Source organism: Balaenoptera acutorostrata, chromosome 11 (genome assembly GCF_949987535.1).
Source record: "Balaenoptera acutorostrata chromosome 11, mBalAcu1.1, whole genome shotgun sequence".
In the NCBI taxonomy this organism is placed as follows: Eukaryota; Metazoa; Chordata; class Mammalia; order Artiodactyla; family Balaenopteridae; genus Balaenoptera; species Balaenoptera acutorostrata.
The window spans coordinates 62,073,769-62,099,841 of NC_080074.1; the positions used below are offsets into that span (position 1 = coordinate 62,073,769).

At 44.0% G+C, this 26,073-nt stretch overlaps 1 long non-coding RNA gene across 2 annotated transcripts in view; it reads right to left on the bottom strand.

Moving 5' to 3' along the window:
- Positions 1-1,575: 1,575 nt before the first annotated feature.
- LOC130709214 (uncharacterized) overlaps positions 1,576-26,073 on the bottom strand; it is a 152,957-nt gene continuing 128,459 nt past the window's right edge. For both annotated transcript variants that reach the window (XR_009009711.1, XR_009009710.1), the window contains exons 2-3: positions 5,664-5,734; positions 1,576-1,711 (exon numbers count right to left, since the gene is read on the bottom strand). This is a non-coding gene — a long non-coding RNA (uncharacterized LOC130709214). The remainder of the gene's footprint in view (positions 1,712-5,663; positions 5,735-26,073) is intronic.

The following is a 26,073-nucleotide window of genomic DNA, read 5'->3' on the forward strand; positions in this document are numbered from 1 at the left end:
TAAACTGGAGCCCTGAATCACTGGCAGTCGAGGAGATGGTCTCCCTGGACCCTTAGGTTCCTTTCCTGGCTCCACCCTGACTCCCTGGGCAGTTCTGGACAAGTCGTGGACTCAGTTTCTCTACCTGGGAAGCGGGGGAGGCTCCCACTGACTAGTTCTCAACTTCACAGAGCAGCTTGGTGATTAATGGGCTAATGTCCGTGGGAGGCTTTGAGCTCTTGGGATGAAAGACATTCTAAAGCCCTGACTCTGTTGGAAACTCTGCCCAGCCAGCAAGATACCCTGAAACCAGAAAGGGGGCCTTTGATCATATATTAAGGGTTGTCTTTGGAAGGATGAACTAGAGGGGATGAGTTAAAACAGTAGCAGAAATTAAAGTAGCATGAAAAAAAGGACTTTCGGGCTCCTGGGTGGAGTCCTTTGCCCTGGAGGTGTTTTCAGATCTTTCGCTAGCCTATAGAGGGGTGTGGTCTGGATCACTTCTGGAAGCTTCTTCTGGACATCCTACAGCCAGCTCCATGTTAGCTGCTCTCTAACAGATCTTTAATATTTAAGGTTAAATATTTAACCTTAATGTCTTCCCCCACCCCACATATGAAACCAGCCACCTTCTCCACTGCACAAGTTGGTAGCAAGCATAAAGGATGGTCCATTTTATATATTGTTATATATAACAAAAATTTTTAATTGGTTTAAAAAGTTAAATGTGCAGAAGAGCTTTGTTATAGAATTTATCCAAAATCTCAAAGTATTCATTATCAAGATAGAGTGCAAATATTGAGATTTCAAGCTCGGGTATGGGGTCAGGCTTAAGTTCAAATACTGGTCTGCCATTTGCCAGTTATACAACTCTGAGCAAGTTGCTTAAACACACTAAGCCTCAGTTTAATCATCTGTAAAATGGCAATAATAAAAATTCCAACTTCATATGATATTGTAAGGATTAAACTGGAAAATTCTGAAACTACCGAGAGCTGGCAAGGATGGTAGAACAACAGGAACTCTCAGATACTCTAGAGTGAAAATTGGTACAGATACTTTGGGAAACAATTTGGTATTACTGAGCAAACTTGAATGTTCACACACCCTATAACCCAGAAATTCTACTGCCAGGTACAGACCCTACAAAATGCGGGCACAATCGCACTAGGATACATGTTTAAGTATGTTCAAAGCAACATTGTTTTCAATTGATAAAAACTGGAGGAACTTCCCTGGTGGTCCAGTGGGTAAGACTCCACGCTCCCAATGCAGGGGGGCTGGGTTTGATCCCTGGTCGGGGAGCTAGATCCCACATGCCACAACTAAAGATCCCGCATGCCGCAACTAAAAGATCCCATGTGCCGCAACTAAGACGCGGCGCAGCCAAAATTAATTAATTAATAATTAATTTTTTAAAAAAACTAGAAAGGATGTGATGTCCACCAACAGTAGAATGGATAAAATACTGTATATTCACACACAGTGAAATATGTATAGCAATGACAATTAGTAAACTACAGCTACAAGCAGCAACATGAATGAATCTCACAGATAAAATGCTGAGTAAAAAATGTAAGACAGAAGAATACTCACAATTTGAGTGTATCAACATAAAATTCAGAAAAGGGCAAAACTGGGACTTCCTTGGCGGTCCAGTGGTTAAGACTTCGCCTTCCAATGTAGGGGGTGCAGGTTTGATCCCTGGTCGGGTAGCTAAGATCCCACATGCCTTGGGGCCAAAAAATCAAAACATAAAACAGAAGCAATATTGTAACAAATTCAATGAAGACTTTAAAAATGGTCCACATCAAAAAATCTTAAAAAAAAAAAGGCAAAACTATACTGTTTAAGGACACATACATTGATACTAAGACTATTATGAAAAGCCAGAAAATTATTATCACAAAATACAGGATAGTTACCTTTGGGAAAGGGAAGCAATTGTGATCAGAAAGGGACGCCCAGGGAGCTTCTGGGGTGCTGGCAAAGCTCTTTCTTTTTAGGAGTGGCGGTTACATGGGTGTTTCTAGGTGCCACATTATTCATTAAAATGCACGTATATCCTTTATACACTTTAATGAATATGTGTCATATTTTACAATTTAAACATAAAAAAGATTTAATTAGGTTACATATGTAAAGTGATTAATAAAATGTCTAGTGAATACTAAGCTCTCAGTGAATGTTAACTATTATACCCATTATTTATCCACCACTAGTTCAGAAATTATCTGTACCATTCTTTCCCCCCTTTAATCATGGTAGATATGTGGATTTGTGTTAATAAACAGTTAGTTGACTGCCTACTATGTGCTACACACCGTACTAGGGAGAGAAGAACCAGATATCATCCCCATCCAAGGTGCTCACCTCGCTCACCTGAAGGAACCAAGACAGCTCCTGCTTCCCAAACTATCAAGTTCTCTTTCCACCTATGTGGGTTAAATGTCAACTTCTCAATAATGATGAAATCACAAACAGGGATTTGTGTCCAGAAAGAAGCCTCCACTTCAAATCACCCCTCCCCCATCCTAACCAATTGTATTGTTGCCCCAGACCATGGGTATCTACTCACCCCGCTACACACATACCAGATGCAGCCCACATGACGTCTGCCACACCCTCAACCGTGGCAGAGAAAAAAAGAGCTGTGATCAAAAAAATCTCCCCAGTGTCTGCACTAGCCTCCTACTCATCCCTTCCCACCTCAACCCCACCATCCCAGCTTCAGGACACGAAATACATTATGACCCTGGGCCTTCGTTTACATGTAACAAACAGAGGTCAATTTATTTCTAAATCACTTTTTTTACGGCTCTATTGAACTATTTGCCACATTATTTATACGTTAATGGGCCAGGCCCCTCTGGGAAGCTCCCCATCTAATAAATAATGTGCCAAATCATTAAGCAAGGTGATAAAATCAAAGCCATTTAAAAATACATCAACCTGCGTTCCCTTCCAGTGAAATAAGCTCCAGGGGACCAGAGAAGAGAAGCGGGGAGGGGGAACCACTTTCTATTACTGAGTTTGGTCAGGTGTAGGGTTCCCCCCCTCCCCCTGGGCTGGAGATAAAACTCAGAGCTGGGAGATCTAGATAACCTGGCTGCTTATCCATATCCCCGGCAGCTAGGGCGAGAGGAAGCAGATAGGAATTACAGTAGGGAGCACCGAGAGGAAGCTTCAGGCGAGAGGAAGCTGGGGCATAAGATTCTACCTCCCACCTACCCTGTAGGGCTACTGGGGGCAGACAGAGGAGCCCAACTGAGCAAAGGAAGTTACATCCTCTGGCTGCGAACTGGGGGTTAAAAAGAATATCCACTGGAGGCCTTTACCTTTCTACCTGTTTCCCATCACTGTAATTCTCTCTTCCGAATCTCAGTATTTACAATTAATCTGAGTCACAGAGAAGAACACTAGTAATAACAATTACTCTGGCTACCCGCCCCCATTCTTCACCTCTCACCCCAAAGGGCTTACCACATCCTTCTTTATCATCAACCCCCTCAGAAAACCTGTGCAGAGCTAGCATAGCAGTGGCAAGAAGACCTAGGCTGGAAGACTTACTCTTGAGCACCCTGAGGATTTGACCTTGAGCTCCCTAGGGACTTGACCTTGAGGTTCTTCCAAGTAGTCCAGAGAAAAAAGGCACATGGGAACCCATCAATCTATCCCTACTCTGAGGCTCCCTGTGGGTAGACCCCTGCCTTAGGTACTATAAGGAATGATTCAGCTAGATACTCCCCTGGTTGATGAGAAAGACAAGACCGCCCCCCCCAGGACTCTGACCCAGACTGAAAACCTAAACAGCAATACAACTGAAGGAAGTACAAGTTGAATATCTTAGCAGAGAGGGCAGGCAAAGCAGAGACATTATCTTTTGGATAGGAGAGGTTTAAATAAATACGTAAGTCCTAAGCAAACAAACTAAACATTGTTTACTTTAATTCTAATAAGAGCCTTGAAAAGTAATGTATAGATTCAAAGAAATGAAGAGATTTAATCAAGGTCACACCACAGGTAAGTGGAGGGCCAGGACTTGAATCCAAGTGTGATTGTCTACAAAAGGCTATGTTCAGGCTTCCCTGGTGGAACAGTGGTTAAGAATCCGCCTGCCAATGCAGGGGACATGGGTTCGAGCCCTGGTCCGGGAAGATCCCACATGTCGCGGAGCAACTAAGCCCGTGAGTCACAACTACTGAGCCTGCGCTCTAGAGCCCGCGAGCCAGTACTACTGAGCCCGTGTGCCACAACTACTGAAACCCGAGTGCCTAGAGCCTGTGCTCCACAACAAGAGAAGCCCCTGCAGTAAGAAGCCCACGCACCGCAACAAAGAGTAGCCCCCGCTTACCGCAACTAGAGAAAGCCCGTGTGCAGCAATGAAGACCCAACGCAGCCAAAAATAAATAAATAAAATAAATAAATTATAAAAAAAGAAGAAATAGCTGTGATTTAAAAAAAAAAAAAAAGGCTATGTTCTTTTTATTAAATCATCATGCCAAGGAGTAGAGATGAGCTTTGAGTTGAGTTCTAAATGAAGAGACCCATACGGATAAACTAAGAGAACAGGGGCGGTAGGGTTGCCAAATAAAATGCAGGATGCCTGTGCCCAAATATTTCATGGGACACACACTAAAAATTGTTCGTTGTTTATCTGAAATTCAAATTTAATTGGCATCCTGCATTTTCATTTGCTAAATCTGTCAACCCTTAAAGCAAGCAACTCTTAAACCTTAACGCAAAGCAAATGGCCTGGGTGAGAGCTCTCAAATGAAGGGAAATAAGGCTTGCAGGGAGGAGGAGAAATAGGTTTGCTTAGATGGTACAGACAGTGCCATACTGGGAAGTCAAAAACTAGGAAGATGATGGTCACAGCTGCTAGAAAGGTCTTGAAGAATGAAAAGTTTATACTTCATAGGGAATAGAACATTGTTGGTTCTAAATTGTAAACTTTGAGGAAAGGACAAAAATAGTTTCACCGAATTTAGAACTGGAAGTTAATTAATTTATAATAACTCAACACCTTTTATTTGTATATTACTTTATAGTTTTCAAAGCACTGTCACATACGTTTAATTTGACCCTCATATACCCGTGGCATGGTAGACAAAATGGATGTTATCTGCTTCTGTTGACTCTGTTCCCCCTCAGCCTAGCTGGTCTCCATCCTTCCCTCTACCACCAACATCCTGAAAGGCACTCCACTGCTTCCTACCCCCACTTTACCACCCTCCTGAAACTGTCCTCACAGGGTCACCTGTAACATAGCCAATGGCTTCTTTTCATTCTCCATCCCATTTTACCTCTCTTTGGCACTAACGCTGTTGACAACCTCCTTTTTCTGTGATACTATTGACCTCTTATCTCCTCCTACCTCTTGGATCACTTTTTCCCGGTCTCCTTCACTCTTTCCGTGTCCTTCCATCCTCCGCTTAATGTAGATGTTCCCAAATTTCCATCCTTGGTCTTTTCGTTGGGTGATTTCATCCATTCTATTTTCAGTCACTGAATGTGCACTGATGACTCCCAAATCTACACGTCCCACTGGTTTTCTAGATGCTAGATTTGGATTTTAAATTGCCTCCTAGAATTTCTACTTACTACCCCCATTCTATTCATCCTCCTACTGCCACCAAATCTAGCCATCTTTTTCACTTAATGAATAACTCCCAATTACTTACAGGATAGGCTTGTCCATCGTCATACAGTTATGGTAAAATTCGGTCTAGATCAGGAGGTTGGCAGACTTTTTCTGTAAAGGACCAAACAGCAGACATTTCAGGTTTTGCAAGCTGCATATGGTCTCTATTGTACATTCTTTTTTTTTTTTTAATCAGTCATCAATTTTATACACATCACTGTATACATGTCAATCCCAATTGCCCAATTCAGCACACCACCATCCCCACCCCACCGCAGTTTTCCCCCCCTTGGTGTCCATACGTTTGTTCTCTACATCTGTGTCTCAACTTCTGCCCTGCAACCCGGTTCATCTGTACCATTTTTCTAGGTTCCACATACATGCGTTAATATACGATATTTGTTTTTCTCTTTCTGACTTACTTCACTCTGTATTGTACATTCTTCTTGGGTGTTTTTTTAAAAATACAACCCTTTAAAAATGTTAAAAAAAAAATTCTTAGCTTGAGGGTTGTACAGAAACAGGTTTAGGGTCACAGTCTGCCAACCCCTGATCTAGGACCAGGCCTCCAAACTTATTCTCTTTTTCTTGTTTTTGGAAGTTAATAACTTATATGTATGCAGTATTCACAGCTTTAAAAATTCCTCTTGTACACATCATTTTATTTGCTCTCTGTTTTTTGGACCCCCATTGGACTTCATCTGTACCTCCCTCATGGTACGTACTCAGGTTCACAACTTATAACTCTACTAGGCTATTTGTGAAAATAATGATTATCTCTCATTCACTTTTTTTTTAAAGGCACGAGGGGATTTATTTATTTATTTATTTATTTTTGGCTGCGTTGGGTCTTCGTTGCCGCACCCATGCTTTCTCTAGCTGTCGCGAGCGGGGGCCGCTCTTTGTTGCAGTGCGCGGGCTTCTCATTGCGGTGGCTTCTCTTGTTGCAGAGCATGGGCTCTAGGTGCACGGGCTTCAGTAGTTGTGGCACACGGGCTCAGTAGTTGTGGCTCACGGGCTGTAGAGCGCAGACCCAGTAGCTGTGGCTCACAGGCTTAGTTGCTTCGCGGCAGGCAGGATCTTCCCGGACCAGGGCTCGAACCCATGTCCCCTGCATTGGCAGGCGGATTCTTAACCACTGTGCCACCAGGGAATTCCCTCTCATTCATTTTTTATAGTCCATAGCAACCAGCCCAATGTGTTATTGATAATAGGCACTTTAAAATGTTTGTTTAAAGAACTAGTAACCTAGTTTTAAATTTTTATTTAAATAGGAAAAGTTGAAGAAGGGTCTGAAACCTGAACAATCAGTTAGATGGCTGGTGCTCTTCTGGACTGTAAGGAGAGCCATGGGGACAGGAAGGAATGGAAAGAATGGGAGAAATCCCTCAACACTATGATCTCTGCTTCCCCCTCTGGGAGTTCCAACTCTCCAAGAGCTGAGTGGCCTAAGGTTTTTCCAAGAGAAAACCTACCTGGAGTTAATATTGCCTGTGGGGGTCTTAACTGTTTCACTGGAGCATCAGAGGCCCCCAAGGCTGATTGGAATGAAATCAGAGAATCTTAAAGTTATAGGAGAGGGCTTCCCTGGTGGCGCAGTGGTTGAGAATCTGCCTGCCAATGCAGGGGACACGGGTTCGAGCCCTGGTCTGGGAAGATCCCACATGCCGCAGAGCAACTAGGCCCGTGAGCCACAACTACTGAGCCTGTGCGTCTGGAGCCTGTGCTCCGCAACAAGAGAGGCCGCGACAGTGAGAGGCCCGCGCACCGCGATGAAGAGTGGCCCACGCTTGCCGCAACTAGAGAAAGCCCTCGCACAGAAATGAAGACCCAACACAGCCAAAAATAAATAAATTAATTAAAAAAAAAAAGTTATAGGAGAACTTAGGGGTCCAGCTTCCCACCTAAATGGCTATAGTCAACTCCCAGTTACCTGGGCTAAGGCAGAAGAGCTGTAACATGGCTCTCACCAAGTCAACAGAAAAATTAAATAATGTCTTTTGGACTTCTTAATGCAACATTTTTTTTTAATCTTCCAAAAATGTGTCTCTGCTTTCAGAATTGTCTTAGGAAGTGTGTCTCATAAGTACACCTTGCTGGGAAATAAAGGAGAAGGTGGCCTTGATTAGGAAAAGATATTGAATGAGAGTTGACAACACTATTCCTGCAGCTAATCTGAGGCCTGGGGGGTTAGGGCAAAATCACCGCTTTTTAATATCAGGGCCTCAATAAATACTTGTTAATACATTTATTGATCTACTCTTTTCTCCCATACCTTCTTGCTTTCTCTTATTAAATTCTGCATTTGGAAGGGGCTAACAAGGAAGAATTCTAGACATCTGGGCTTGGGTACTTCTAGAGACACAGCTAGTCAACAGACTACAGCAGAAGCCTTGAGTCTGGGTCACGTTCACCGTAAACCCTCGGTCTAATTCAACTAGTAGCCGCAATGGAATAGGGATGGAGATGACTCCACCAGTGGCCATCGGTCAGTAGACATGCCCAGAGCCTACAGTAAGCAGGGTCTGCACCCAGGAAGTCTAAAGCCACCCTCTCGTCACTTAGGCTCAGTTCTTGGCACAAGCATCAATCACCAAGACGTGTCAATACAATCAGCCAAGTGCCAACTCTCCTTTTTCTTCCAGGATGAAGCTGACTCGTATGGTTCACAGAACTGTTTTAAACAAATGTCCTGTCTGTTCAGGAAACAACTCTGACAGCTCGTGACAATGTGAGTCTGAAAATGGTTGACATGGAGACGCAGTGAACAAAGTGTAGAGCCTTACTCCTCGCCCTGTGGTCCATGAACCAACAGCATCAGCATCACTTGGGAGCTTATTAAAGAATGTTGCAGAATGTTGGACCCCATCATTAGATTCACTGAATCAGAATGAGCATTTTAACAAGGCCCCAGGTGGTCTGTAGGCTAATTAAGGTTTTCGAGGTACTGGTGTATTGGATGAGGTTACGCTACTTAATAGCTGTGCGATCTTGGGCAAGTTATTTGACTTCCTCATAGCTCAGTTTCCTCATCTATAAAGTTGGGATAATAACAGTATCTCCTCATAGTTGTTGTGAGACCTTAGTCAACACGTGTAAAGTGCTTAGGGCTCTGCCTCGCACCCGGTAAGCATGCGATCAATGTTAGCCATCATTATTATCCTCTTTGATGTACTCCTCAAACTCCACTAAGGGGAACTGGCTGAACTTACGGGGACAGGTTAGGAGAAGGTGGAGGAATACATGTCTGTGTGTGTGATGGGGTGAAGAGAGGGCACTGATAATAGGAGGAATAACTTTTTTGATTAATAATAAAAAAATTCAATTGTGGGAGCGTTAGGCCAAGCTTGAGGTACCCAGAGCTCCAGAAGAGTGAAAAATCATCCACATGATGGATTTATCAGTATATATTATTGCCAGGCCCTCTGCTGGGTACTAGAGATAGTGGTGAACAAGACAGACAAGGCCCCAGCCCCCAAATTAGGGAAATTCGAAATTTCTACTAACACTGATGGAAGTGAAGGCCTAAAGATATTATATACTGCGGCCCATTTAGACAACCCAATTATGAGGGCTTGGAAATTTGGTTTGGCTCTCTCCCCAGATCTTATTAACCTGAGAGTTTCCCCCACTCTTTTTTCTTCCATGTCCCGCAGTCAACTAAAGCAGTAGTGCAGCTCTCGTTGGCTGTATCAGCTGCTGAGCAGAACACACTGAGACTAAGGACTAGCCTTCTCAGAGGCCAGTTGTCCACGTTGTCCCAGTTTTCTGGAATTGTCTTTCTTTTTTCTTTTAAAGACTGTTTTTTTTCTTAATTTTTATTTTATATGGGAGTATAGTTGATTAACAATGTTGCGTTAGGGACTTCCCTGATTGTCCAGTGGGTAAGACTCCGAGCTCCCAATGCAGGGGGCCTGGGTTTGATCCCTGGTCGGGGAACTAGATCCCACATGCATGCCACAACTAAGAAGTCTGCACGCCGCAGCTAAGAAGCCTGCATGCCGCAGCTAAGAAGCCTGCATGTCACAACCAAGAGTCCACATGCTGCAACGAAAATCTCTCGTGCCACAATTAGGACCCGGCACAGCCTAAATAAAAAATAATAATAATAATAAATGAATAATAAATAAATATTTTTTAAAAAACAATGTTGTGTTAGTTTCAGGTGTACAGCAAAGTGATTCAGTTATACATATACATGTATCTATTCTTTTTCAAGTTCTTTTCCCATTTAGGTTATTAAAATTGCTATGATTTTGATCAACACTCTTTTTTAAAAATTTATTTTATTTACTTATTTATTTTTGGCTGTGTTGGGTCTTTGTTGCTGCACGCTGGCTTTCTCTAGTTGCAGCGAACAGAGGCTACTCTTCATTGCAGTGGCTTCTCTTGTTGCGGAGCACGGGCTCTAGGCACGCGGGCTTCAGTAGTTGTGGCACGTGGACTCAGTAGTTGTGGCTCGCGGGCTCTAGAATGCAGGCTCAGTAGTTGTGGCGCACTGGCTTAGTTGCTCCGCGGTGTGTGAGATCTTCCCAGAGCAGGGCTTGAACCCGTGTCCCCTGCATTGGCAGGCAGATTCTTAACCACTGCGTCACCAAGGAAGCCCTTGATCAACACTCTTAAGGACTTCCTCCTTAGAGTAAGTGCCCCCAGAAGCAGATATTTGCCAGGCAGGAGCAAAGGTGAGTTTCATAGGTGTGGTAGCAGGAGTCGGGATGTTCTTAAAGAGATCTTTGGAGCCTTGGTTGTGTTTCTTGGTTTTGTTTGGAGAAACTGGGCCTCTTGGTAGGGACCAGCAGCTAGGATTGCTCTCAAAAATGGTTCTGGAATTGTCTTTCTAAAACACAGATCTGGGGACTTCCCTGGTGGCACAGTGGTTAAGAATCTGTCTGCCAATGCAGGGGACACGGGTTCGAGCCCTGGTCTGGGAAGATCCCACATGCCATGGAACAACTAAACCCGTGAGCCACAACTACTGAGCCTGCACTCTAGAGCCCGTGAGCCACAACTACTGAAGCCCGCGCACCTAGAGCCCATGCTCTGCAACAAGAGAAGCCACCGCAATGAGAAACCCGTGCACCGCAATGAAGAGTAGCCCCCGCTCGCCGCAACTAGAGAAAGCCCGTGCACAGCAACGAAGACCCAACGCAGCCAAAAATAAATAAATTAAATAAATAAATAAATAAATAAAACACAGCTCTGATCTTGTTACTCCTCTGTTTGGAAACCCCTAATGGTACATAAGACTACTCACACTTTAGCCCCAAACTATTTGGCAGTTTCATTACAAATTATCATCTCTCTAGTGTGTACCCTACACCTTAATTACAAGAGTGGTTGAAGACTGGGACTCTATTCAGGACTGGGTTTCAAACCCATGCTTTATTGCTCACTATATATGTGAAATTGGGCAAGTTACTCTACCCAAGCCTCAGTTTTTGCATCTGTTAAATAGGAATAGCAATAATGAGACAAGAATAAAAATAGCTAATATGACTCCATATTAAGTACTATTCTAAGCACTTGCCATCTATTGGTTCACTTCATCTTCACAACAGTCCTACCTCATAGCCTTGTTGTAAAGAGTAAATGAATCAAAACATGCAAATGCGTGTGCCTGATATGAAGTAATATTAACCACTATTATTATTGATATTAATACTACAAAACAAACAGGCTTCATCATGAGTTTATACTTTTAATAGTTCCCTGTCCCTGGAATGACCATCTCCCCCTCTCTGTGCCGCAAACTCCTAGCATTCCTCCAGAAACCTCAGCTTTTTGAGCTTCCATACACATAGCACTTTAAATACGCTTCCCTATAGCTCACTTATCCTAGTGCATTGAGAACATCTTTGCCTGCCAGTCTGGACCACTGGACTCTGAGCTTCTCAGCAGTAAAGATCCTGTCTTATTTACTTTATACCACTAGGTTCGACTCTAACATAAGAAACATAGCAGGTACTACATGAATGTTTGTTGAGTGAATAAATGAAAGTCTGACTGAATAATTAAATACTTATAAGAAAGGGCCTAAAATGGGAAGTTCCAAAGAGAAGTTGGGGAGTAAAACAATCTAGCTATCTTCTGCCTGCCTCCCCCAGCCCCTGAGCAGCAAAGCCATTCACCAGCCCAAGCTGCTTCGCTGTCACTGGATTGCTTGCACCTCCTCACCAATCCCCTCTTGCTGTAGACACACCACTCGCCCCTGGCAGCAACAGAAATAAAGAGGATTACATCATTTGTTACAACGAAATGGTTATTATAGTAATAAGTATAATTAGCATCAATTACAATAATAACATATTTCCTTGCTGCAGAGGTACTTCTTTAAAAAACAGGTTTATTTAATACCCCCACCTACCCACCCACCCCCAAGAGAAAACAACTCTCTTCATGAAGAGCCGAGGCTTCTTTCATTCTACGGAGATTCTATCTTAATGAAGGAACATTATCGACAAACCCCATAATATGGGAGCAGATTCCCTTGGAGCAAAATCTCTTTTGCTCTGGTTTCTCGGGAGGAAAAGAAAATCTTGTGCCTCTCTTTCAAGGGATTAGGAGAACTGGTTGAAGGATAGAAAAAATGAGGCCAGGGAGAAGGACAAGGAAAAGAAAAAAATCTTCTCAAATAGCTAGAGCTTAATAGCTGTTGTTGACTAACTGCTATCTTTTTTTCCTGGTTCGACAGACCAGGAAGGGAAAACAGCCTAGTTATTCATAGTGGTAGATGAGTGTTTTAGGTAATTTCCCAAGCTTTATAGGAGCAAGAAGTGCCTAGTGTGAGATGGCACAAAGGCCCAGGAGGAGATCTCAGATGGATGATGAACAAGGCATAATGTCACTCCATGTGGGCATACCTATGTGAAACGCTTATGCTACATCGAGTTAGTTATCTCCTGCTTTTTCCAAAAAGATTTGGGGGAGCTTAACAAGAATCTGCAATGCAAGATTTAAAAATTAGATAGATGAGAAAATTAGGATACACATAGACATTTCAAACTCGTGACATATACCTAAGTGCATGTGCACTTTCCATACATACCCACAAAAGGAGACACACCCCATATATATACATAGACATGTACCTTGTACATAGCAGGCTCTCAATAAATACTTAGTGAATTACTAAAACAAACCCACCCCCAAAGACAAAGAAATGTAAAAATAAGTAACTCAAAAAGATACAGCCTAAGATACAGACATACAAATACATATAAATGTTCATATATAAAATATATATGTGAATATATGTCTCATATATAAAACAGACCACTCTCCAAATACACATGTAGTGTATATACCATTTTACACACTTATAAAATTGTACTGTAAAATCCTTTTACAACAGACACAGCCATAGATAGGCATATAAACACTTTGCAAACTGATATATACACATAAAACATGGCCATGTTTCCACAAACATGGGCAAGTGCACACTTACTCATATAAACATACATTCGTACACACAGGTGCATACAGACTACACACACACACAAACAGAATATAAGTCAAATAAGAAAAGCTATAAAGATAAGCGTCTCCCTCATCACTCTTCTCTTCTCTGAGTGACAGTGCCCAGAGGAACACACTTAAGCTAGGGCTCAAGCTCATCACACCCGATGCAAGAGAAAGCAAAAGGTTTGGGCCACCCACTACGGAATCTGTCTGTCTCCAAGGCCATCCACATATGCGCGTGTCTTGTCCAAGCACCCTGGGATTTCAACCTCCCCAGTGAAATGTGTGTTGACCTACTTTTCCAGATGCTCCAGATAAAGCTCTTCTTCTCCCTCATTGACTCTCAGCACCAGGTTCATCCCATCACACTTCCCAGATCAGCGTTCTTCTATTCCCCTTGAATTTTCAGCCAAGTAGGTTGCCCCATAAACCAGGGATACCTGCTCTCTGCAACCACCCCATCAGCAGAGAATATCATCTTTCCTCGCTTGATATCAGTGCTCCTCTCTTCCAAGGAGTCTTCTCAGAGCTTTCCCTTAAGACATTCAGCTGCTTATGGAACAACCATGTTTTCTTTCCATAAATAGCTTTCCTTTCCTCTAATGTCTAAAATGCATTTATTCCAGCTCTCTTTAGTCACCTATTGGTTTAATGTCTTATTCCATTATTTGTGTGTCCTTTATGGGTATATCAGGATATCTATCTTAGATTCTGAGTTTTTGATTCTTGGGAGATTGGGTCTACCTGTGGATGTCTTTGTACAGTGGCCAGCACTTGTAAGGTATTTTCATTCTATCCCCCCTTTATCTTCGGATGGACCCTGTCTTAGATGTTTCAGGAAGATACACAGAATAAGAGATGCAACACCGATCTTAGGCATTCACAGACTAATGGTAGAAACAAACATTAAGAAAGAAACAGAATAATAAGGGAAAAATTATATAATGTCAGGGCCAGGAGAGGACTGAGGGATCATTTAATTCAGATTCCTCATTTTCCCAGTAAAGGAGAGGGGAAGTGACTTACCCAGAATCACCTAGAAAGAGGTGCAATGCCAGGTTCCTGTCGCTTAGTCCAATATTCCTTCCACTACATCAGCATTTCCCAAACTGAAGTTCATGAAACATTAACGTCCCCCAAATTGACAAAACATTGTTCTTTAAAAAGGGTTTTGTGGTCTAATAATATTGCATATTATGTCCCCTCTTAGAGATTCAAAATGAATATCAATACGTTAAAGGTTCTGAGAAGTCCTGCAGTTTAAGAATTTTGCCCAGTGTTTCATAAACTGACCTGATCATGTAATACTTTTTAAATAAATTCCTATTAACATCACGTGGGACTGTTTTGGTGACTACACAGTTTAGGAAACACAGCACTCCCCTAAACACAACAATGGGGAGGGTCTGAGTTGAGTTCCTTCTAAAAAAGAGAGAATTGAGCACAAATATGAGCATAAGACTGCCTCCTCCTCTATGGAGGAAAATGTGAAGCAGGGTTCAATGAAGAGCACGGTGGTAAAACCAAGCAGGACCCTGTGGAGCTCCTGGGCACAGAAGTCTTTCCATGTCTCCCGTTCCTTGTTTGTAAGGAACAGCCTCCAGCCTCCACGACCTTCCCTGAGTCCCAAAGGGCAGATTTTAAAAACTGCTAATCAGGGAAGGGAGGGGATGCAGAGACAAGGGAGGAGCAGCAAGAAACAATAGTGCAGCCTTGGGGCAGGGTCCTGGTTCTGCCTCAGGAGATACACATAACAGTATTTTTAAGTTCTTTACAGGACTAAAACCCTCAACAAATGGAAGACATCAGCATTCTTCATTCCAGAGAAGACAATCTGAGACCAGATTAAAGGGACCAGAGAAGCTCATCAAGAGATTACCTGAGACCAGATTAAAGGAGAGCAGGCCCTGCACACACCCTAACCTTATGAGCAACCCTGCCCTTGAACCATTGCTATAAAACTCCTTACCAAATCCTCCTGGTGGGACACACAGCTTTTGAGGGCAGGAACCGGCTGTGTCCCCCTGCACCTGGCAAAGCAGGAAAGCTATTCTTTTCTACTTCACCCAAAACTCTGTCTCCGAGATTCGATTTGGCACCGGTGCACAGAGGCCAAGTTTTCAGCATCAGTGGAAGGATATTCCAAGAGATAGGAATAATCCATCAAAGACTTAATGAAAGGAGATAGTTAGGGTTCAGAAACAAAGTTCTTCCAATGGTGGAAAAGGAGAAAAACATGCATTCTTCTTATTATTATTGGATGCTATAAAAGGGGAATTTCAAATCATTTAGTTAGAAGATGGAAGTATCAGCATCCTCCAGAGCAAAAATCAGCAAGGCCGCATCACGAGAAGCAAGAGCCACACACATAGCAGGCATTCAATAAATATCTGCTGAGTGGATAAATCAGGGAAGCAAGCTGATTTGCCTCAAGCAATGGAGAGAGCCTAAGCCAAGTGAATTCGAAGTTACTGCTTGTCTTCTGCACCTCCAGAGAAGATTAATGTTCTATGGGAAAGAGGAGTAGGAATCTATAACCAGACACCCATAACCATTGGCTCCCTTATTTCCATAGGGTCTGAGGGATTTTTCCTGGCAAACCCCAGCAATGAACTGAGTACAGTTGGTGGAGGGAATGAGTCAGGTTGAGCTGTTTGTTCTCCAGGGCAGGGACACGCAAGAGTCAATAAACACACTGGAGCCTCTTTGACTGGGCCTTGGAGCAAGAGATCAGCTTGTGTGTTCTAGGGAATTTGAACTTGGGTCAAAATGGCTCTCAGGGCCTCCCTTCCCTGGGGTAGAGACCTCCAGGCAGCAACCAAGGTCATCCGCTGGGCAGCCAGGTGCTCCGCCTAACAATGCATTCCACAGAGGAAAGTCCTTTCGCCAGCTATTTTTTTTTTCATAACATGCAGTGCATATGCCAATCTTCCACCTACTACTTGCAGGGTGCTGTCTCATTTAACACAGGCTACAAATTGGTGACAGCATCAGGTTAAGGCTATAGCACATCCAAGTTGGTTCACACGGTTACAGAATCCCAGGACTGGAAATAACCTTAAGAAATCATTTCAGGGCTTCCCTGGTGGCGCAGTGGTTGAGAATCTGCCTGCTAATGCAGGGGACACGGGCTCGAGCCTTGGTCTGGGAAGATCCCACATGTCGCGGAACAACTAGGCCCGTGAGCCACAACTACTGAGCCTGCGCGTCTGGAGCCTGTGCTCCGCAACAAGAGAGGCCACGATAGTGAGGGGGCCTGTGCACCGCGATGAAGAGTGGCCCCCGCTTGCCGCAACTAGAGAAAGCCCTCGCACAGAAACAAAGACCCAACACAGCCAAAAATAAATAAGTAAATAAATAAACAAATTTTTTTTAAAAAAGAAAACTTTAAAAAAAAAAGAAAAAGAAAAACACTTAAGTATATAAATAAAAAAAAAAAAAGAAAGAAATCATTTCAAATGTGCCCCAGGCTCAAAGCAGGATAACCATATCCACCTATCTCTAAGTCAGTCTTCTTTTCTTCTTTCCTTTCCCCAATTACAGAAGTGACTTTAACTTTCTTAGCCTATCCAAACCCAGGTAGTAAGGCAGCAATATAAAATTCCCCCTATGTGTTCCAGGCCTTGCTATTAGGAAGCTCCTAATCTAAGTAAATTGACAGAACCTAAATATCTAGAAGCTGACTTCAGAATGCTTATTAAGCAACAAAGCAGCTAGAGCAAAACAAACAACTGGGCTAAAAAGATGGAGAGCCAAGAAGCATTCAAAGACAGAAGAGGTGGACTTCCCTGGCAGTCCAGTGGTTAAGACACCATGCTTCCAATGCAGGGGGCGTGGGTTCAATCCCTGGTCAGGGAACTAAGATCCCACATGCCGTGCGGTGTGGCCAAAAAATAAAATAAAATAAAATATTTTAAAAAGACAGAAGAGGTGACTTCAGGAAGGCTTCCTGGAAGAGGAAGTGTGAAGCTTGGTTGGAGAAGAAGAAGGGAACAGAGGGGAGAGAAAAGTGAAGGTATCCCAGTCTAGGGATGGAAGTGCTTAAGGGATGTTTCAGAAGCCAGAAAACATGTAGTATGGATAGGAGGCCAGGAAGCAGCTGGGTTTGGCTAAAGTTGACAATAGGGAGGGACAGAAAAGAACTGAGTGGAAGGACGTTGATAGGGGAGTCTTTCTAGTAAAGCTAGAGTTTGAATGTGACACGAAGTAGCAAAGTGTAGTATTAAATGTCTTGAAGTGTGACTCAAGAGACATGAGTTCCAGTCCTGGATCTGTTACCATCTCACGTACCATAAGTCTTAGTCTTCTCATCTGTAAAATAAGGACACTGCATTAAAGGGTCCCTTGCAGTTCTGAAACTCGGGATGCTAAGGTACAAGAGACAATGAGGACAACCATGGCAGTTCCTGGACAAATCCGTTTAATATTTTTCCCTTGTACAATACAAGTCTAAGTTCCCTTTATCCCTGCTACTGAATTACAACTTGAGCATATTTACTACGTCAAAGATAAATCCTCTAAACCCGGCAAGCTTGCTGGTTGAGCAGCAAGGAAATATCTCTATAAAAAGAATAGACTCTATAAATTATTGGTCACTTACCTAGGGTTGTTACTAAATTATTTTAAAAGGATATATATTCTGCTCCTACACTCTCTCTTCTGTCTCTCTCAGACTAATTGCTTCCTGAACTAAAAAGGGTGCCCAGACAGAGACCTGGGAAGTTTGATATATTCCGGATCCTTCAACTGCTGGGATTCCAGATGATAAATAAACTGCACAGTGGAATTTGAATCAACCTATTCACAGACTTCAAAGGAGTAAGAGAGTAAGTCATTGAGGGTAAGTCCTTTTTTTCCCTTCTAAGCATTCTAAACAGCATAACATCTCCAATGGCTTTCACTGAGGAATTGTCAGCTTTCCCATGCTTCTACCTCAGGCCTTATCACATTGTATTTTAAATGTTTCTTTCTCTGTCCACCACTCTAAACTGCAATTCCTGATGGCAGGAATTTAACCTTATTCATCTTTATTTATTTATTTTTTAAATAAATTTCTTTATTTATTTTTGGCTGTGTTGGGTCTCCGTTGCTGCACGGGCTTTCTCTAGTTGCGGCGAGCAGCGGCTACTCTTCGTTGTGGTGCGCGGACTTCTCACTGCGGTGGCTTCTCTTGTTGCGGAGCACGGGCTCTAGGCACGCGGGCTTCAGTAGTTGTGGCTCGTGGGTTCTAGAGCACAGGCTCAGTAGTTGTGGCGCACGGGCTTAGTTGCTCCGCAGCATGTGGATCTTCCGGGACCAGGGCTCAACCCATGTCCCCCGCATTGGCAGGTGGATTCTTAACCACTGCGCCACCAGGGAAGCCCCAATCTTATTCATCTTTAAATAAGACCTAGCATAGTGACTAGCACATAATTGTTCCTTGTTCAAGCATGAGTGCATAGATGACAAAATCATTATCTAATTGAGAAAGACTGTCCAGTGTCTAGGCTTAGTCTTCTGCCACCACAACCACTTACCCCCTTCTGCCAACAGAGCCAGTAAACGACACCTCCTTGCCTCTGAGTTAGATGTCTAGCCCTCACCTAGTATCCTATGCACAACTCCATCGCAGCTCTGATCACGCTTTATTGTAAATGCTGGTTTACTTGTCTATCTTCCCACCAACCTGAAAGCACCTAAAAGGTAGACACCTTGTCTTATTCATTTTGTACCCTTGTCCAGAGTATCAGCTATCACAAGTAAGGCAATTTGTTGATGAATCAAAGAAACACAGTAGTTTATCTTTTCCGTGTTATGACCAAAGAAAGAATCCTTTAGGAGTATATTAGAGATCAATCTCTATGATAAAAGATACACCCATCTCATTGTGTTTACTTGACCAAAGGCAAGGCTTGTAGAGGCAATCATAGGGATATTTTAATTATCTAAACATGCTTCATAAAAACAAAAGATGTCTATACAGTTCAAATTATCTAGGTAACTGTTCACCTCTAGTACCTTGGAGTATTATTAATTCAGTCTCTAAATTGCACTATGAAGGGTGTGGAATGGAGCAAAAAATGCAAACACAGGCCCTGTTGTCAGGGATGCACAGACTAAAACACATTAATGAGGATGAATATAAGAAAGCTGAAGACCATCAAAGTTATACAATTAGCCAAAGAAAGCCATCAGACAGAGTAAGGTTCTGGGGGTACTTGGCTTCGGAAATGGGCAGAGATGGCTAATCATTCACATTTTGACAAGCTGTCCTCTTATTGGCCTAGGAGAGCTTCTTAGGTGTAGTGAGGAAAGCACAGAGTGCTGGAAGGATGAGAAAAAGACTGTCTAATAGTTTGAGGGAAATCAAGGTCAGAAGCAAAATATGAATGCTCAGTATTCTTACCTATACCTTACAGAGGAAGAGGAAATAGACCCAAAAGTCATAAACAAGGCAGGCCAAGGAGAGTGGTGGTGAAATAGAAAAATAGGCCTGTTTCGAAGGGTGTCATGAATTCTTAGAAAAGCTAGTGGGAAGCAGCCACATAGCACAGGGAGATCAGCTCGGTGCTTTGTGACCACCTAGAGGGGTGGAATAGGGAGGGTGGGAGGGAGACACAAGAGGAAGGAGATATGGGGATATATGTATATGTATAGATGATTCACTTTGTTGTACAGCAGACACTAACACACCATTGTAAAGCAATTATACTCCAAAAAAGATGTTAAAAAAAAAAAAAGCTGTAGGGGAGCTCTAGGAGGAGAGATTGATGGGGATTTGAGCTAATTAATCAACTGGAAAACTGTGATGTCCAGACTCTTGATGATGCATAATGGAATCTATGCTCCCAAGTTGTTCAACATCTCCTACTTACCCACCTCTACACAAGGGCCATTTGTTCGAAGAATGATCTCCTCCTTTTCAGCTCCATGTTTGCCTCCTCCAGGAAGCCTTCCATAGTTAATGACCCCCAAAATGCCCTCCTCCGCACACAGCTATTTGGAGCTTGGCCAGGCTATGTACTACTCATTCATTTCCTGACATTTCGTCACTCACTGTGTACCTCTGGAGATTGCAGTCTGTCTCATCTCTTTAGAGGGGTGCCCAGAATAGAAAGCATCTTATCCTCCTTTGTGAATTTTGCTCCCCAAAGTTGTTCATGGTAAGAAAGCACAGGCCACCCAAGGAAGACAGCCATCAGATGGCTCCATTCCCCGCATCACAGAGTCTGTGATGGGCTCTTCTCTCACGCTGGAGTTATGGAGCAGGAGTTATGGCTCTCCCTGTAAAAAGTCATTATAATTATGAAAAATGTCTACGGCTCTTTCCACCATTTAGGCAAAGCCTCTGGCTGTCCCGATGAGCAGAGATTTAAGATCCTGTTCTCCATAAAGATGGCTAGATAGCCCCAGAGATAGATGTGTTAACGCCTAATTGGCCATTGTTGAGTCATCAAATCTGCTTCAGACAGCGGGATTGGACAGTCCTGACTGATAAGGGAGGGCAGAAGACAGCTCAGGAGGGGTGGCAAGGGATTCTTTCAGTCATTCTCTCTTTCTGCACTAGCTCCCCCCTCCCGCTTCCGATGTTTCTTTGCTTGGGATTTCTAAGAACAGTAGGTTCCACAGTCTTTCTCAGAAGTATTCAATTTCCCAGTACGGTAGTGCTTTCTTTAATCTAATCCTAATCTTTCATGTTGAAAGTCCCAGTTGTTTCTGCTCTGGCCTCCGGAAAGGCTGGTATTCTCTTTTTCTTGAGTTTTCAATACTTTAAATCACTGGTCAGCATCTTCTCTTCTCCCTACTTCCTCTATCCTCCCCCTCCAGTCCTGACCTTTCTCTTCTCCATATTAATCACAACTTTCTTAGTGATATCCTTTTTTCAAAGCCATGAGACGTTTTAAAAACACTTTTCTAGAACCCCTAATAACTGCAATGAATATCACTTGATTCAGAGTGGGTAAAATATATTATTCAAACAAAAGTCACTTTTGGCAGCAAACAATGCAGAGGTATAGGCCAAAGCCCAGGGGCCTCTCACTAGGAGGGTAATAACTGATCCAGTGTAGACGTGAGTGAAGAAGATGGCACTGTTCACAATTTGCAGCTTTAAAAGCAAGGGAAAGAGGACAATCTACGGTTAGGGTAAGACTTTTAAGATGTTAGGGTGTGTGAAATCTTCATTTCAGGTTTTAAACACAAAAAACCATCCACCTGCCTGAGTCTGAAAATATCTCAAGAGGTAAAAATAACTTCCTGGGGCTTCCCTGGTGGCACAGTGGTTGAGAATCTGCCTGCCAATGCAGGGGACACGGGTTCAAGCCCTGGTCTGGGAGGATCCCACATGCCGCGGAGCAACTGGGCCCATGAGCCACAATTACTGAGCCTGCGCGTCTGGAGCCTGTGCTCTGCAGCAAGAGAGGCCACGATAGTGAGAGGCCTGCGCACCGCGATGAAGAGTGGCCCCCACTTGCTGCAACTAGAGAAAGCCTTCACACAGAAACGAAGACCCAACACAGCCAAAAATAAATAATTAAATAAAATTTAAAAAAAAAACTTCCTGGGTGGATGGGACAAAATGACTTTTCAAGGAAAATCTGTGACTCTTCTTCCTTCCCAAGGGAGATTGGGTTCGTGGAAATGGTAAAGGAATGGTGTTTGTCCCACAGTAAAGGTGCAGAAGCCAAGGGCAAGATGGGAAATAAGGGCTGGTTCCCTTTGCCAGTGGTGGTCCCCCAATCTACCCACCCCATCCAGGTAGATGCAACTGAGCAGCAACTCCATTTGTGTTACCCCGCAAAACACCCCGCCATCATCCACCCTTATTAACAACTAAAGCCCGGAACAATAACCCCACCCCTCCCAGGCAGAAAAGTAGAACATGGCTATGGCCTGTGGATTTATTCACTTAGGAGCAAATATTCCTTAAGGTTATCCCCAGTATCCTTCCATCTCTGGAATGTTCCTCCACCTCAACCACCCAAGTCAGAGATGAAAATTCTCTTCATTTAAAATCTGTCAGAGGGACTTCCCTGGTGTCCAGTGGTTAAGAATCCACCTTCCAATGCTGGGGACACGGGTTCAATCCCTGATCAGGGAACTAAGATCCCACATGCCGCAGGGCAGCTAAGCCCGTGCACTCTAGAGCCTGCACGCCGCAACTACTGAGCCCACGCACCACAACTAGAGAGAAGCCCATGTGCTGCAGTGAAGAGCCCGTGTGCTGCAACTAAGACCAGATGCGGCCAAATAAATAAATAAAATTTTTTTTAAAAAAAACAATAAAACCCATCAGAGAAGGTGCCTCTGTTACTTTCCTTGTGTGACATCTTTCCTCTCTCTCCTATAAACCTAACATCACTCCTGGGCAGCTGTAGTCAAAACCCATTTCCTTTTCTTCTTCTGCCTACCCACAGAGTTGGTTATCTCAGCTCCCTTGAACCAATCACTCCCCTCCCCTTTCAGTCCTAGAGACGAGGTCAGAGAGGTGGGTATCCTCCATCCCTAAAGTCTGAATTCTCCACATCCAGGCCCTCTTGAGACACAGAAGCTGGAAAGGAGTCGTCTGGATTCCGTCACTCTACACTCCTCGGAACTGCTTCACCTCCCAGAAAATGAGCATTTCAGAGTTTACTGAGCTCGTGCAGTATTACCTGTCCAGCTCCAGAGGGAAGATGGCAGGTGGTAAAAGGAACCTAGCTGATACCCATCAGAATCCAAGGCAGATAAAGCAAGGCAGTTTGCCATTCCTCCGAGAGCCTGGCACTCCCTTGAGGGACAAGGGAACTGGATGTCCTGATCATCTCAAGTAATTGCTGCCGCCACCACCCAGACAATAATAACCCCCTAACCACCGGCAGCCCTTTCCATCCGAAAGATCTCAAAGCTCTTAGCTGCCAGGTGCTCATTAAGCCCTCTTGGATGAGGTTGGCCCGACGGGTCTGAGCCCTTGCTACAGACGGTCAGGGTCATGGGGTGACTCAGAGAACCTAGGGAGCCAAATGATGCAGAGGAGGGGGGCCCACCAGCTTCCTACACGTGGGAAAATGAGTCTCCTTGGCCCAGGTCTGAGTCCCAACTCCAGGGGAATGAAAAGGAGGCTAGCTCCTCCCCCAGCTGTCTACAAGCCGGGTCATGCAGAATGAAGCCAACACAGAGCTCATCTACCCCAAATATCAGACAGGACTGTTTATACCCCAAGAACTGGTGGGAGGCACAGGGGAGTGGGCATGGGTGAGGGTAGTTTTGGAAGAGAGAAGCAGAAATGAAGAAAACATCTCTTAAAAGAAACACTCCCTGAATCAAGAGGGGCCCTGAAGAGGATGGTTCTGGGAAACTCAAGTCTTTGGCGGGACACTGGGTGGCAAAGCAGGGAAGGGTTAGTCTTCATTTCCCTGGTATCAAAGGAGGTAAAATGCATTTTTCTATAGAAGTGCCCTATACACAAAGCCCAAATTCAGACTTTGAAGGGGGAGTTGTCATCCACTGAACTCGACACCCATAATGTGTAGATCAGAATGTGATTTCTGGGGCTTCCCTGGTGGCGCAGTGGTTGAGAATCTGCCTGCCAATGCAGGGGACACAGGTTCAAGCCCTGGTCTGGGAAGATCCCACATGCCACGGAGCAACTGGGTCCGTGAGCCAGAACTACTGAGCCTGCGCGTCTGGAGCCTGTGCTCCACAACAAGAGAGGCCGCGATAGTGAGAGGCCCGCGCACCGCAATGAAGAGTGGCCCCCACTTGCCACAACTAGAGAAAGCCCTCGCACAGAAACGAAGACCCAACACAGCCAAAAATAAATAAAATAAATATAAAGGGAACGTTTAAAAAAAAAAAAAAAAAAAAAGAATGTGATTTCTGTTTACCACCAATCCTGCTATCCTGCCCCACTTGAGAGCCTCCATGATACCATGCCAAGAACTACATGGATCAGGTAAATGAAAACATCCCAACCTGCCTCCTCAGTTCCACAGAGATTACTATACGGAAGTGAATCCAAAATCATTTTGAATGGCTGTTTCTGATACAGACCGCAAAACCTGCCTTTAGAAAAATGGACCACAAAGTAATACCATGGACCATTTGGACAGACAACCTCAGAAAATCATATCCTTCACTCACTCCCTTTTTCTATTACAACTACCACAACAAAAGTTTAAAGGGCTTTTACCTGATGACATATGTGGTTTTGAATAGAGTCAAATCTAATCCAAAAATATACTTCAAAATAATGGCATTTTTGGTAACAACTTGAAAATGCACAAATGAGCAAGATTGCAAGCCTGTCTTGCTCTCTTGAGATGACCCAAAGTCAAATCACCACGGATTCACCTGGTGGCAACTGTTGGAATTTCAGGCATAGGTGCCTTCAAGACAACCGCTTCTAGTGTGCTAACTTTCATACTCCAAAATAAAAAGAAAGTAGATGCAGTCAGTGGCCTAACCTATGGACTTGGAAGAAGATGACTTCCTGAGTATCAAACTTAAAGAACCAAGGACTTAGGATCCTAACATTCCTTGAGGGAAGAGATGGGGTCAGGTAAGTTCCAGCTTGCTTCTGGAAACCAAAGCCCAAAAGACCCCAAGAAATCCAAAGAGCCCCAGACATGTTGTCCTGTTCCTAGAGGTTTCCATCTCTCCAAAACTCTACAGTCAGAATAAATACTAGAATTATCCTCTGTTTTTATTTAGTATATTCCTCAAGGTCATTTCTGTATCCTTTCGCCCCTAAAAAGGACCTGCCCCCACCCTCCAACCTCAACTCTCCCAAGCTAGAAAAAGGAGAAAGCATCCATTTGCCCAGAAATCAGGGGTTCCCACCCCCAACTTCCAAGAGGTGAGGGAGGCAGGGGAAAGACACTCATTAGCAAGTTGCAGGTGGTGTTACCAGGGTATTATTTATTATTTGTTGGCTGCCAAGGCTTCCCTGAGCCTGCAAAGACAGAGCCATTGCCTCAGGGGCTGCAAAGTCTGAGACAGACAAACAACACACAACCCAGGCATGAAATCCACCCCACTAAGGAGCTGGGGGTAACCTCAGGGATCAGAGCCACCCTCCTCTCTGGGGAGTCGTCTGCTTCCTGAACGTCTTGGGGAAAGTACAAATGTTCAGGGCCGACCCTGGATCAGAGAGGAGAGGGCTGTCCATAGGAATGAGAGGGGCTCCAAAGAAAGGAGCCCAAGCACAGGTTGAGGCAAGAGGTCTTACTTAGAATGGTGTGAGAGGTAGGAGGAAATGAGGTCAGGGTTACAGGCTGGGACAGCAGGCAGAGGAGGCAGGGTGCGGGGGAGAGGCATTGCTGAATGGATGCGGGAGGCCAAGAGATGTCATCAGCTGTTGCGTGGAGGAGCTCTGATGCCAGAACTCAAGTTGTGGCAAGAATGGACCGCCAGAGGCACCAAACGATGGGGAGTTTAACCAGAGGCGAAGAGGGGCTTGGTCATTGGTAGTACCTTCTGTGGAGGATGCTATTACTCCATGATAACTGGTCCATTCCCAGTACAAAGCAGACCACAAAAGAAAAGGCTAGCATCTGGCATGGTAGGACTCTTCAAGACAACATCTGGCCATGTATCCCTTTGCTGGGAGAAGCCCAACCATCTCAGAGTGGTGAAAGCTGTAAGTGTCACCCATAACCTCTTTCCCTGGGAAAGTCATTTGAGCGCTCACCATCCCCTAAGAGTTCCACCCCCTGGAAACTTTGCTCTATAGTCCATCTTCTTGGTCTGGCCTCACCCCCTGTGCAGACCTCACTAAAACAAGGGAGCTTGTTAGGAGGTTTAGCAGGGAAGACTGCTGTTGTCTAACCAAAGATAGAACTTCTAACTAAAGAAAAGCACTTCCTGACTTTATTTTTTTTAATATGCAGCTTCAAGAGGGACGTGCATGAAAAGGAGAGGAAAACAGGGACTCCCATCCAGTCAACCCTGGAAATTGATGAGGTGAGAGATGTCAAAACCACACTTGGCCCCCGCACCCGACACAGGGCGGCAGAAAACAAGGCCTGGGA